Below are 12,513 nucleotides of genomic sequence, written 5' to 3'. Positions count from 1 at the left end.
AATCTAGTGATGTTTCTTCTCCTTTTTCTTCTCCTCCTCCCCTCTTTCCCCCTTCTTCTATTTTGATAAGTGCAGCAGGCACTCCTTCTGATGGGGATGTTAGATTTGGTGGGGGTGAAGGGGTAGGGAGAAGTCCATGAGCAGTGAGCATCTTTATTCTATTTTACACACGTCTCGATTATGTTCATTTAGGCAAAATTAAACTGTTGGTTTGCTTTTACCTAACTTCTCCAACCACTTTGCTGGTCCCCAATCTCCTTCTTCTCAAGTATTTCATGTCTTCACCATGTCATATTTGATATGTCCAGTATGACCCAAACTGTTACTTGATCTGAGCTTTATCCATCCACCCCCCCCACCCCTTTTGCCTCTTAGAATTCTAATTTTACTTTCATTTGTGCACTACTGGCAATCTTCGAATCTCTTTCTCTCTCTCTCTTTTTCTTTTTAACCAACTTCATTCACTTCATTTTTCTCATAGAAAAGTTATGTGGTGGCTATAGTTGGAGCCTGGGTCCTCTGCATGGAAACTCTGGTGCAGGTCTCTGCAAGATGGTCAGTGAATTCCTGATACCGAGACTTGGTGAATGCTGTCTCTTTCCAGAGACCAGGAATAAGATAACTGTAGATTGGAAATGGCATCAAAAGTGGCCTTGACCAAGTTTCCCAGGATGCTGGAGCAGCCCCTGACAGAGGTGTAGCACTCCGTCAATTCCAGCCATCAGTAGGAGCTTCTTGGGCACAGGGGCTGAGATCAGGCCGGTGCCCCTGGAGGCAGGCAGGAAGGGGGTAATCCAGCACACAGCCCCAGTGACTAGTCACCTTGCAAGGGACAATATGGGGCTTGCAGATCTTGTTCCCCCAGTAACCTCATCACACACTGATGATGGAGAACTTGGCCAGAGTGCTGGCCCCACAGATATTAGTGGTTACCTCCTTAGAACACTTGACACCAAAACTGACGTGTCCGTTGTAATTCCTGTGGCAACAAATGCCTTGAACTTGGTCTGCTGGCTAGCACAGGGCTGCTTTTGCACAGGCATATTCTTCAAAACCTTCTCCTTGAGGGATGTCCTGGGGAAAAAAGTCAGTGATTTCAGATCCCTTGATGGGCAGAGAGAAGAGATAGATCTCTTCCAGGGACTTGATCTTCATGTCATGACCAGTTGGCCCAGCTTGGTGATGGTGGCAAGAGGAGGGGGTGGGTGTGGGAGTAGGGTGGAGTGGGGTGTGGGGGGTGGCGGGCCAGTCCATGTCCTTGACCTTGCCTCTGCCAGCTTTGCAGCGTTGGCCTCAGCTGTGACCCGGGCATGCACACAGGTGCCCAAGCCTCCCAGAAGCCACCACAGGAGGGCCCACACTGTGTAAAACACAGTGGAATGTATTCAGGGCCCTGGGGCTTCTGGGTACTGCAGCGGCATCAGGGCGTCATCCGCCATTTGCTGTTTTTACATAGAAGAAGCCAAACACCTCTGCTTTTTTCCCTACATTTTTCTCCAAAGATCCTTATTGACAGCATTGAATTTCTCTTTTGGTCCATCTATGAATAATTCCTTGAGGCTGTTGCAAACACAGCTCCTTCTTCACCCCTACCCTGGATCTATCCGTTTCTTTCCGTTCAGCCAGCATGACGTCTTACAGCCTTGGAAATAAATAGGTCATCTTGTATAGTCAGACTATATTTTCTATTGATTTTGAAGGTGAGAGAGGCTGCCACCCAGAGAAGATAAAAGGTTTCATGCTTCAGGACCTTATAGCAGGCAAGTTTTGGGATAGAAAATTGTATAGAAAGGCAGTCATCTTACTAAAATTAATCACCAATCTGGGCTCAAATTCACAAATTATTCTTTCTGAGAATAACAGCATCGTGGTTAAGAGCTTGAGCTTTGGAATCTGCCAGGAAATGGACCTAAGCTTAGTTCCTCAGCGGGGATCTGTGTGTCTTCATTTAACTTTTCTGAGTCTCAGTTTTCTCAAATTGATTGTGACTATTCACATCCACCTCATGGGATAGTGTATGGCTTGCATGGGCTATCATAGATTTAACACTTTTCACAATATCTGGCATATAGGTGTTCAAAGATGGTACTTTTCTGATTATTATTTTATTACCATACAATTACCACATTGTTTATATTTTACTCCTGTATACATTTGTATTTTAAATGTATTTCTTGTGTCAATAAAAATTTAATTGGTTGATCTAAGAAAGAAGAGGAAAATTTTATTCGAGTCAAATTGAGGATTATAACCCAGGAACAGTGAGAAGCCCCAGTGGTTCAAGAGGTAAAGAATCTGCCTGCAATGCAGGGAAAGTGGATTTGATCCCTGGGTCCAGAAGATCCCTGGAGAAGGAAATGTCAACTCAGACCGGTATTCTTACCTGGAAAACCCCATGGACAGCGGAGGCGGGTGGGCTATAGTTCATAGTGTTGCAAGGAGTTGGACAGGACAGAGCACACATCCAGGAATAGCATCTCAGAACACTCTGAGAACTGTCCTGTCCATTAGAGGTCAAAGCACAGTGATATAAGTTTTTTGAGAAAGAGAGCTGTACTTTAAATGGTATATTTTTTTTACAGCTGACACAATCCTAGATCTGTAAGTACATGGTGGTAGGTCATTGTGACCCTTTATAAGATGAAGAAGGAATGTTATCTTTTAAGGGATTATCTTACTGGTGCTAGGAGAATGTTGCTGTTTATGGTTGAGCAGGTATTTCTGCCTATGGGGAGGTTTTGCTGATGCATAATGGAGATACACAGTGCACAGTAGATGCAGGGAGAGGAGGCCAATGGACCAAGAAAAAAATTTTATGTTCAAATTTTTCTTGTCATAAAATATGAATTGTATTTCTCTTTTAAGACTTTCTAAAGTATATATTATATTCTTAGATTCTGACTTGTACATTCACCACTCTGTTGTTCATACTTGTTTTTTTTTTTTTCATGGAAACCTTTAAGGTTATGGTTTTCATGTACTTTAGGATCATTTGCTGCATATTTTTCATTGATCTCCTATGGAAAATATTTAGGAACTCATTGATTTCATGTAAGAATTAGCTATCTGTGTTTATGTAAATAATTTTCCTAGATTCCTGCTTTAAATACATCAGCACAGGAATCAGTCTTCTCCACGGAATGAAAGTAACATAAGCCAACCATCAAAATATTGTTAGGAATACTATGATAAGAACTAAAGTAAAAGAGCTCAAATCCCTAGAAGTTTATATTGGGGTATTTCTACAAATCTACATGTTTTCCATTATATCTAAGTCTGGAGATCTTAAGGTTAAACCAAGTTCACATTAGATTATACAGATAAAATCATTTAAATGGAAATGATGGTTCTTCAGCCAGGATGCTGAGACTTTTTTTTTTTTAATTCCTTATTTCAGTATTTATTTATTTCTGTCTGTGCTGGGTCTTTTTTTGCTGTGAGGGTTTTTCCGCTAGTTGCTGCAAATGGGGGCTACTTTCTTGCTGCAGTGTGGGGGCTTTTTATTGCTGTGGCTTCCCTTGTTGTAGAGCACAGGCTTTATGGTCTGTGGGCTTCAGTAGCTGCAAACTGTGGGCTCAGTAGTTACGGCTCTCGGGCTCTAGAGCTCAGGCTCAGTAGTCATGCATGGGCTTAGTTGCTCTGTAGAATGTGGGATCTTCCTGGACCAGGGATTGAGCTTGTGTATCCTGCATTGGCAGGCAGATCCTTTACCACTGAGCCACCAGGGGAGCCTGATGCTGAGTCTTAATAAGATTTTATTTTGGTGATTCTTTAGCTTTTCCAATTACATATCATTCTCCTTTCCCAATACTTCTTTTCCCAATCTCTCTACTTCCCCACTTCTCCGCTCCATTTCAAGGCTAAGTATAATCAATACTGTTAAACTGAATTTCCATCCATCAGTAGCAGAGCTCTATAAAATCTCTTCAGTGATCCATTTAAAAACAATTCCTACACCTTACCTGGTGGTCTTGTGGTTAAGAATCTACCTGTCAATGTAGGGGACATGGGTTTGATCCTGGTCCAGGAATAGTCTACATTCCCAGGAGCCACTAGGCCCAGCCGCCACAACTACTTAGCCAGAGAGCCTAGAGCATGTACTCCGCAACAGCAGCCACCTCAGTGAGAAGCCCATGTCCTGCTATGAAGACCTCCATTTTAGTGCTGGTCATCTGTTTCATTTGAGGGTGATACTTGTCTTTTTACTCACATTGTCGGCCTAGTGTGCCCAGTATACCATATGTAATAATAGCAACACTACCACTTTCAAGATAGTACTCACCCGTGAAAACTTTGATATGCTTTCTGTCAATCTACCTCATGAAGAAGCATGGGTTATAGGAGACTTGTCCAAGAAGAGTGATTAAAAATGTTTCTTTCCACCATTCTCTTTTCATATAGGCATTTTTGTAAGTGAAATACTCTTGCTAAATGAGTCTGTAGAAACTGGACGTTTCTTCAAAATCCATAGGCGTAGGTCTTTTAAAAGTAGAGTCAACCAGCCTCAGTGTACCTGTGTTTCAGGTTGATTTTAGAGCTCACAGTGAAGCTGTAGCTCAATTTCATTTTCTTTAGACATTTAGAGCAAACAACCTTTGAAAGATCAATCTAAAGAAGTGATCTTGATTTAAATTCCTGCCAATACAGTTACTGTATGTTTCTACCTTCTTTATTCACTGCATGATTTTATTTTGTGTGTGTGTGTCCTCAGTGATACATGAGCAATCACCATAATATTGGGGCCCAATCTGGCTGTTTGGTGAATTAAGTCTGTACTAGGTTCCCAAGGGCCTCTGTAACAAAGTGGCAATGAGTAGGGTTGTTGTTGTTCAGCCACTAAGTCGTGTCCAACTCTGTGACCCATGAACCGCAGCATGCCAGGCTTCCCTGTCCTTCACTATCTCCCTGAGTTTGCTCAAGCTCATGTCTATTGAGTCAGTGATGCCATCCAACCATCTAATCCTCTGTTGTCCCTTTCTCCTCTTGCCTTCGATCTTTCTCAGCATCAGGGTCTTTTCCAATGAGTCAGTTCTTCACATCAGGTGGCCAAAGGATTGGAGTTTCAGCTTCAGCATCAGTCCTTCCAATGAATACTCAGAGTTGATTTCCTTTAGGATTGACTGGTTTGATCTCCTTGCTGTCCAAAGGACTCTCAAGAGTCTTTTCCAACACCACAGTACAAAAGCATCAGTTCTTTGGTGTGCAGCCTTCTTTATGGTCCAACTCTCACATCTGTACATGACTATTGGAAAAACCATAACTTTGCCTGTACAGATCTTTGTTGGTAAAGCGATGTTTCTGCTTTTTAATATGTTGTCTAGATTTCTCATAGCTTTCCTTCCAAGGAGCAAGCGTCTTTTAATTTCATGGCTGCAGTCACTGTCCACAGTGATTTTGGAGCCCAAGAAAGTAAGATCTGCCACTGTTTCCACTTTTTCCCCCAACTATTTGCCATGAACTGATGGGACAAGGGGACTTAGAGCAACATAAATTTATTGCTTCACAGCTCTAGAGACTGGAAGTCTGCTATCAAGACGTTGACCAGGCTGTGATCCCTCCATAGGCACTATGAGAGAACCCTTCCTTGCTTCTTCAAGTTCCTGGTAGTTTCTGGGGTTCCTTGGCTTGCAGTACTAGAACTTCACCTCTGTTTCTGTCATGGCTTCTTCCCTTAGTGTGTCCATTTTTTTTTCTTTTTAATTTGTTTGGCTGTGCCAGGTCTTAGTTGTGGCACATGAGATCTTTTTCAAGTTGTGGCATGTGGGATGTGGGATCTAGTTTCCTGACCAGGGGTCAAACCTGTGCCCCCTTTCACTGGGAGCCAGAGTCTTAGCCACTAGACCACGAGGAAAGTCCCCCATGTCCTTTTCTTTTAAAGACACATTGCGATGGATTTAAGCCATCTGAATCAGGTACGATCTCGTTTTGATTCTCTCCTTCTTTTTATCTGTAAAGACTATATTTCCAGATAAGGTCACATTTCAAGGTTGTGGGTGGACATAAATTTTGGGGCAGGAGGGTGCCATTCAATCCAGTACAAATCCACTGAATTCTATTATGTGCTAGGAATAGTTCCCTCCCTGACAAGAGAGATGGTATTTCCCTGTTGCGGGCTCAGCAGGTGGCACAGCCAGGCATCTACTAGCCATGGAGCTTTCATGGCAGCCAAGAAGCTAAATGTGTAAGCAGGCCAGGTAGCCTGTGCCCAGAAAGAGGCAGGAAAGAAACAGAAGTGGTTTCTAGCAGTGAAAGTTTTCTTGAGCTTAATTCCTACTTAAAATTCAACAGAGGTGTTCTAAGATATGGGTATCGTCCCCCAGCCTTTGCTATCTTTGTCGTTTCTGAAACCCCTTTCTTTTCTGTTCTCTGTGGCAACTCATTCTCCAGTCTCCCTCACATTGGACTTGTGCCCAGTGAGTAAACTTTGCCTTAAGCCTTCTGCTCCTGGTCTCTCGCTTTCTACCCCCATCATTCTTTATCCTTGTTTTCTCCACTCTTCCTCATTTTGTTCCTGCTTCATCCTTGGTCTAAATCTATTTCTTTCACAAAACTGTACAGATCCCTCAGACCCAGGTGGGTGTAGAGCGGGCAGTGGACACCGGAAATTTCCGAAGATAGAGCACAGGTCTTGGACTTCTAAGAGTTTATTCATTGCTGTGGTGTTTGTCTTGACACAACTTTGACACTGTGGCCATTTAGCCTCTTAGGGTAGGGACTGTGTTTATTTAAACTATGTTTACAAAGTAGCTAAGAAATATTTGGAGTTAGCCCGCATATATGGGCCCAGGAAATAATCTCTTTATGGAGCAAATTCTTGTCTTTCACGCTTTTGCCTTTGTTTGTTTTAGGTCGTTCAATAATGATCAATGAGAATGATGGACAAGCCTGTGCCTGTCATGGAGAAGGTCCACATTACACCGTTCAATGAGAGCACCTTCCTTTCATGTTCTTTCTTCCTTTCAAATTCTATTATGTTTGTTTCTGGGGAGCTATACAGATGGCAATGATCATGAGAGTCAGTTCAATGTCCAGGATACATTCTCTACCTGACTTCCTGCTTCCTGATGTGACCTTGTCTATGCTGAGTTTATTTTTCCTACCTGCTGCTACTTACACTGCAGAAAACAATATGTATATTCTTTTCTTCTTCCTGTCTCTAGAGTGAGATGACTACAGTAAAGGATTGGTTTCATCTTTTCTCTAACCCAAACCAGAACTAGAATGAGAAAACCTTGACCCTCCTACCTCCTCATCTTGGCCTTCTGTTTGTCTCCAGCTCAATTACACTGATGATGACTCCAGAAAAACTGCACTTGTATTTTATTTTTGCTTTAAATACTTCCTCCTTTCTCCAATCTTTTCTCAGTCCTTTAAGACATCTCTTGAGATTTTCATTCAAACAAGGCTGAGAGGAGGAATACTGGTTTTTCTTCCTTGATTTGAATATGTTTTAGTTACATTTGAATATATTAGATTCATTATTTGCCAGGGAGATATATTCCAAAATATATTCCAAAATTTGCATTTTCCCGATTTGCTTGTATTACCATAGCATATAATTGTTACCCAATTTATAAAATGCAGAGATGTGGAACTGGAAATTAAGAGGTCCTGGTAGATTTAAAATAACAGTTACTAAGCGGGTGATGATGAGCAGCAAACCTGTCCAGTGAGTTAAGCCTGGAGGCATAACTCCTGAGGAATGTTGTGAACTCGGGGATTTTGTGAAACCAACAAATGTTGATCCTGGGCCTTGGAATTTTCTCAAAAATTTTTTTTTCAGGAAAGCTCCTTAAATAATGGTAATGGTAATGGCAGAGGAGGTGAAATAAAAAATAGTTTTCTCTGCTTCATTCATCTAAGGTGGGGGCAAATATAATCCCCCAGGACATCACTATCTCCACCCAGAACTTGTTTGCAGGAGTTGTGATTTTTCTGTGGATGGTTCCTGCTCTTATCTTACCTAATCAGACTTTTAAATTCCTTCGTGGTAAAGGAGGTACATTTCTTTCCCAAGATAACTTGGGAGTTAGGCAACAATAGTAATTGTCACTTAGAAATTTTTCTTTCCTAAACTACTTCTTATTTTAAACAACATAAGACTTCCTGTCAGTAAGAAATTTATTTATAATAAGTTGAATATCTTATTAGGGTGAGTGACATAGGTGATACTGTGAAATTTACCGTTCATGTGAGAAATACAGAGTCTTGAGAGAGCAATAGATCAAATGTCCACCTCTTTTCTTTTTATGGCAAAGTTCACATAAGATTGAGAATGGGTTCTGAATACAAAGAAAGGGGTGCATGAAACAGAGTAATATAGTAAACCCCAATAATAGTTCATGCATATTGAGTATGTCCATCACTTAATCTTCTTGAGAACATTATGATGTTTCCCAATGTCCTGGTGGGAAAATGACTTGCTAGAGAGTTGGTGAAGGAGGGATGAAGTCTAGGTCTGGCTCACTGCAATGCTCACATGCCTGACTACTACCCTCATGGCCTCTCAGGAAGAACAGAACCAAAGTAAGGAACAACAAGGGAAGAAAGTCAAAGAATGTGGAGACAGAGAGGCAACTTGAGTGGCTTAGACCCAACTTTCTAATTTCAAGAGTAATGACCTAGCACCCCACATGGGTGGAAGGGTTCTCCTCTACTGAAGGAGTCTGAAGGATTGATTGCAAAAGTTGTGTGGAAACACTTTAGGTGGATCCAAGCCTTGTTTTTCTTGCATCTATTGTCTCTCAATTGTGAAGAAATTTCTGATACCTGTCACACTTATTACAACAGTCACTATGACGAAAAACCTTTGAATTCTCCCATTTTAAGGATGAGTATTCTCATGTGCATCTTTTGCAAAATCCTTGAGCACCAGAAACATCTGAGTGATGGTTTGGAATTCAAAGGAAGGATTTTTTTTTTTTTTGGCCAGGTTAATATTTCATTACCAGGTCAGAAGTGCACAGGATTTCAAAATAAAGCAAAGAGAGAGCTAACGGAGCATCACAGGATCCAGAGCCACCACAATCCAAGAGCCTTTCCTGGCTGTGCCCATTCAGGGAGGCAGTTTTGATAGTTTTCCCGTAAGTGTTCCACCATTTGCAGGGTAATTCATGGTGACCAAACATTCATTTCAACAAGCATGTCTTGAATACCTTTTGTGTTGAATATGCTCCTTTGAGCCTTCTAGAACTCCTGTGTCCTCTGTACCTGCTCTGTCCCTGAAGGGTTGACCTTTATGGACTGTACCAGGCCTCTGGTTTTCCTTGTGTCCAATTTGTAGAAAGCACTAGCGGGAGGTGGGAGGGCAGGAGAAGGAAGCAGGGTTATTCATTCTATGGGCTGGGGTTCTGCAAACTATGACCCTGGGTCCAAATCTAGCCTGCAGTTAACTTTTACAATTAACGTTTAATTGGCACGCAGCCATGCTCATCCATTTAAGTATTGTCTGTGGCTGCTTTTAGTATCCAAATGTCAGAGTTGGTGAATTGTGACAGAGATTTAATGGCCTGCAAAGCCTAAAATATTAATTTTCTGGTCCTTTACAGAAAAAAAAAAGTTTATTGACCCCTGCCTCTCTGGGCAGGGTTATGGATTCCTTAGGCATCTCCATTCCTATCAAAAGTCACCACTGTCTGGTGGCTTTCCCTGTAGCTTCTGCGACAACTCAGCTAGAGCTCATTCTGTGTTCTGGTAACTGTCTCTTCCTCTGGACCTATTAAGGCCTACAGGTATTCTCACTGTTTCTAGTCCCGGGGAGCAAGTGGGCATCCCCATCTCTTATTTGTTGCCCTCCTTTATCCCTGCATACACTCCCTTCATGTCTCCTAATTTACCCAATTGAAATGACAGAGAACTGCAGATAAATAGACAGCAAGAAACTTTGGGAAAATAAATAATAATTGCCTGTTTCTTAGCTAGATGCTTGGCAGAGCACTTTGGACATCATCTCATTTTATCCCTGCAATAACCCCTGAAGTAGTCCCTATTATTTTCCTATTAATAGATAAGGAAACCGAGACTTTTTTGAAAACTAAGTAACTTGTCCATGATTTATACTTTGAGAAGGAAAAGTAAGGATTCTGATCCAGGCTCTTAATCCTTAGGAGAAAACAAAGGACAGACTGTGGTTCACTATTCTTTTCAGGCTGGTGTTGCTGTCGAAATAAAGCTGAGATGGCTGATTTTGGCCGTATCCTGAAGGAACTCAAACATTGTATGAAGGACCGTGGGTGAAAGAGTCTGGGCAGGACACACTAAACAGACGTGTGTATCTCCTGGAAAAAAGTTTTGAGCTCATGACTATCATATTTGTTTAGTGATATGCACTTTCCAAAGTATTTTCACAGCCTCATAACAAGCCTGTGAAGCCGGATGACAGTTCTTAGAACAGTTACAGAATTCAACAAACTGAGACTGAAAGATTAACTATAGCATATCCACACCCAATGAGTATTAAGGATCCATGCATATGTGACAAAGTCCAGTGTTCTTTAAAAGCCCTGACTAGGGCTTCCCTGGTGGTTCAATGGTGAAGAATCTGCCTGCCAATGTAGGAGACATGGGTTTGATCCCTAGCCTGGGAAGATCCCACATGCCGCAGAGCAATTAAGCCTGTATGCCACAGCTATTGAGCCTGTGCTCCAGAGTCCAGGAGCCACAACTACTGAGCCTTCGTGTCTCAACTACCAAAGTCTGAGAGGCCTAGGGCCCATGCTTGCAACAAGAGAAACTACTGCAGTGAGAAGCCCATGTACCTCAATGACAGAGTAGGCCCCACTCTCCTTAACTAGAGAAAAGCCTGTGCAGCATCAAAAACCCAGCACAGACAAAAAAAGAAAAGAAAAGAAAGTCCTGGATAATTAGCCCTGGAAGACAGGAGAATATGCATTTTGTGAAGACTAGCCACAGCTCTAGAAGATGAAAAACGAAGTTCATCTGTGGTCTTCCTAGGGTGTCAGTGGCCAGAGGGTAACATTTCCTTCTGTTTTAAAAATTTTCTCCAATATGTACTTTTCTCATATCTGCCACAGCTGTGTTTAAACTCTCATGTCAACAATATTGAACCTAGAACATTTTTATAAACTCCACTCATATCTCTAATTACAAAGAAAATTAGAGCCCTCTCTGGAAGTTGGGTTTTCCCTCTGTATCTTTAGCTTTACATAGCCAAGATCATATTCCTAATCATTCCTCTAAAGCCTTCCCTTCTTGCTATGTTTCTAGGTACTGTTCTCAGAATCACCTGCTTCCTAATCACCATTTAGCCAAGCCTGAAACACCAAATTTACTTCGGTTCTTCCTCTAACCTGTTAGCCTTAGCTGTGGTGTTGACTCTGTCCTTTTAAAGTTGTTACTATCACGTTTACTCAGATCCCTTCTATACACTACCTAGTTCATATTCCCTTAAGCACCCAACTCTGATCATCTCATTGATTTGAGCAAAAAGCCTCTGGGGCTACACACTATTTTATAAGAATAAAAGTTCATTAGTGAAATTATTAAATTCATTAATGAAAATTAATATTCATTGGAGGTGAACACACGACACTTAATTTTTCAGTCTCCGTTTGCTGGACTCTAAAACTGCTCTAAGAACTGTCATCAGGCTTCACAGTTTTGTTGTGGGGCTGTAAAAATGTTTTGAGAAGTGCATATTGCTGAACGAGCGTGATATACATGAGTTTGAAACTTTTTTTTTTCCAGGAGATACACCCATCTATTGAACGTGTAATGTTCGAACTATTTCTTTCACCGTCTCTGCCTGTCCCCTGCTGCGGACAGTTACAAACTTGGACAATAACCGTGCTGGAAGGACGTGAGGTCCCCGGCTACTGACGTAGGTCAGAGATCTAAAACTGCAGAAAGATTTTCGGGGTGGAGCTGGGACAGGGCATGACCTAGTACCTGGCAGCGCCGCCGATTGGCGGCGAAGAAGGTTGTTCCCTCAGGGCGGGCGCTGATTGGCTGCGGAGGATGACGTCCTAAGAAGTTGAGCAAACACCTCCTCCTCACCGCCTGCATCCCAATTTCGGCTGGGAATTTGGAGCCTCCCCTCCCCGGGCCGGGAGCTCAAAGGCGGCTGGACCGGACGAGGTGAGGGGAGGTGGGGTGCAAGGAGAAGCTGAGCTGATGGGCAGTTCAGCCTGTGAGATGAGTTTGGAGACCGCTGGCGGGGCTCTGCCTATCCGCCGGGAGGTGCGGGCGAGTATTCTGCCTACTCCTCCCTGCGGCGCTGGGGAGCCGGGAGCTCCGCGGACGCCGGCCGTTGCCGGGACAAGAGAAGGGGAAGAGCGTGAAGAGCGTTCGGGCCTCCTCTCCAGGCCTCCCTCTGAGCGTTTCCCTGCAGACTAGGGGTGGGAAGTCGGGGGCCGTGGGCGCAGCGCCGGAATTTCTGTATAGGTAGGAGAAGGGATGGCAATGTGGATTTCTTTTTTGGCCAGGGCTGAGGTGGGGGGCGGTTGCTGGGGAGTAAAGAATTGGTATTGAAGTTGTAGAACAAAGCTCTGTTAA

General features: G+C 42.8%; 1 protein-coding gene and 1 pseudogene across 4 annotated transcripts in view; one reads left to right on the top strand and one right to left on the bottom strand.

Annotated features, from left to right (window-relative positions):
* Positions 1-486: 486 nt before the first annotated feature.
* Positions 487-1,155, bottom strand: LOC145524415 (small ribosomal subunit protein uS5 pseudogene; annotated as a pseudogene).
* Positions 1,156-11,681: 10,526 nt separating this feature from the next.
* The window catches only part of AASS (aminoadipate-semialdehyde synthase), a 63,412-nt gene continuing 62,580 nt past the window's right edge, over positions 11,682-12,513 (top strand). The window contains exon 1 of one of the 4 annotated variants that reach the window (XM_081535356.1): positions 11,682-12,096. The gene's annotated coding sequence lies outside the window, so the exon portion shown is untranslated. Of the gene's footprint in view, positions 12,403-12,513 lie in introns of all 4 variants that reach the window. The other 3 variants (XM_081535362.1, XM_081535361.1, XM_081535357.1) reach the window with 3 other exon arrangements.

This window comes from Giraffa tippelskirchi, chromosome 10 (genome assembly GCF_054371585.1).
Source record: "Giraffa tippelskirchi isolate mGirTip1 chromosome 10, T2T-mGirTip1v1.2.pri, whole genome shotgun sequence".
Taxonomy (NCBI): domain Eukaryota; kingdom Metazoa; phylum Chordata; class Mammalia; order Artiodactyla; family Giraffidae; genus Giraffa; species Giraffa tippelskirchi.
The sequence above is the reverse complement of the archived record's forward strand: the minus strand, read 5'-3'. Positions and strand labels throughout refer to the sequence as shown.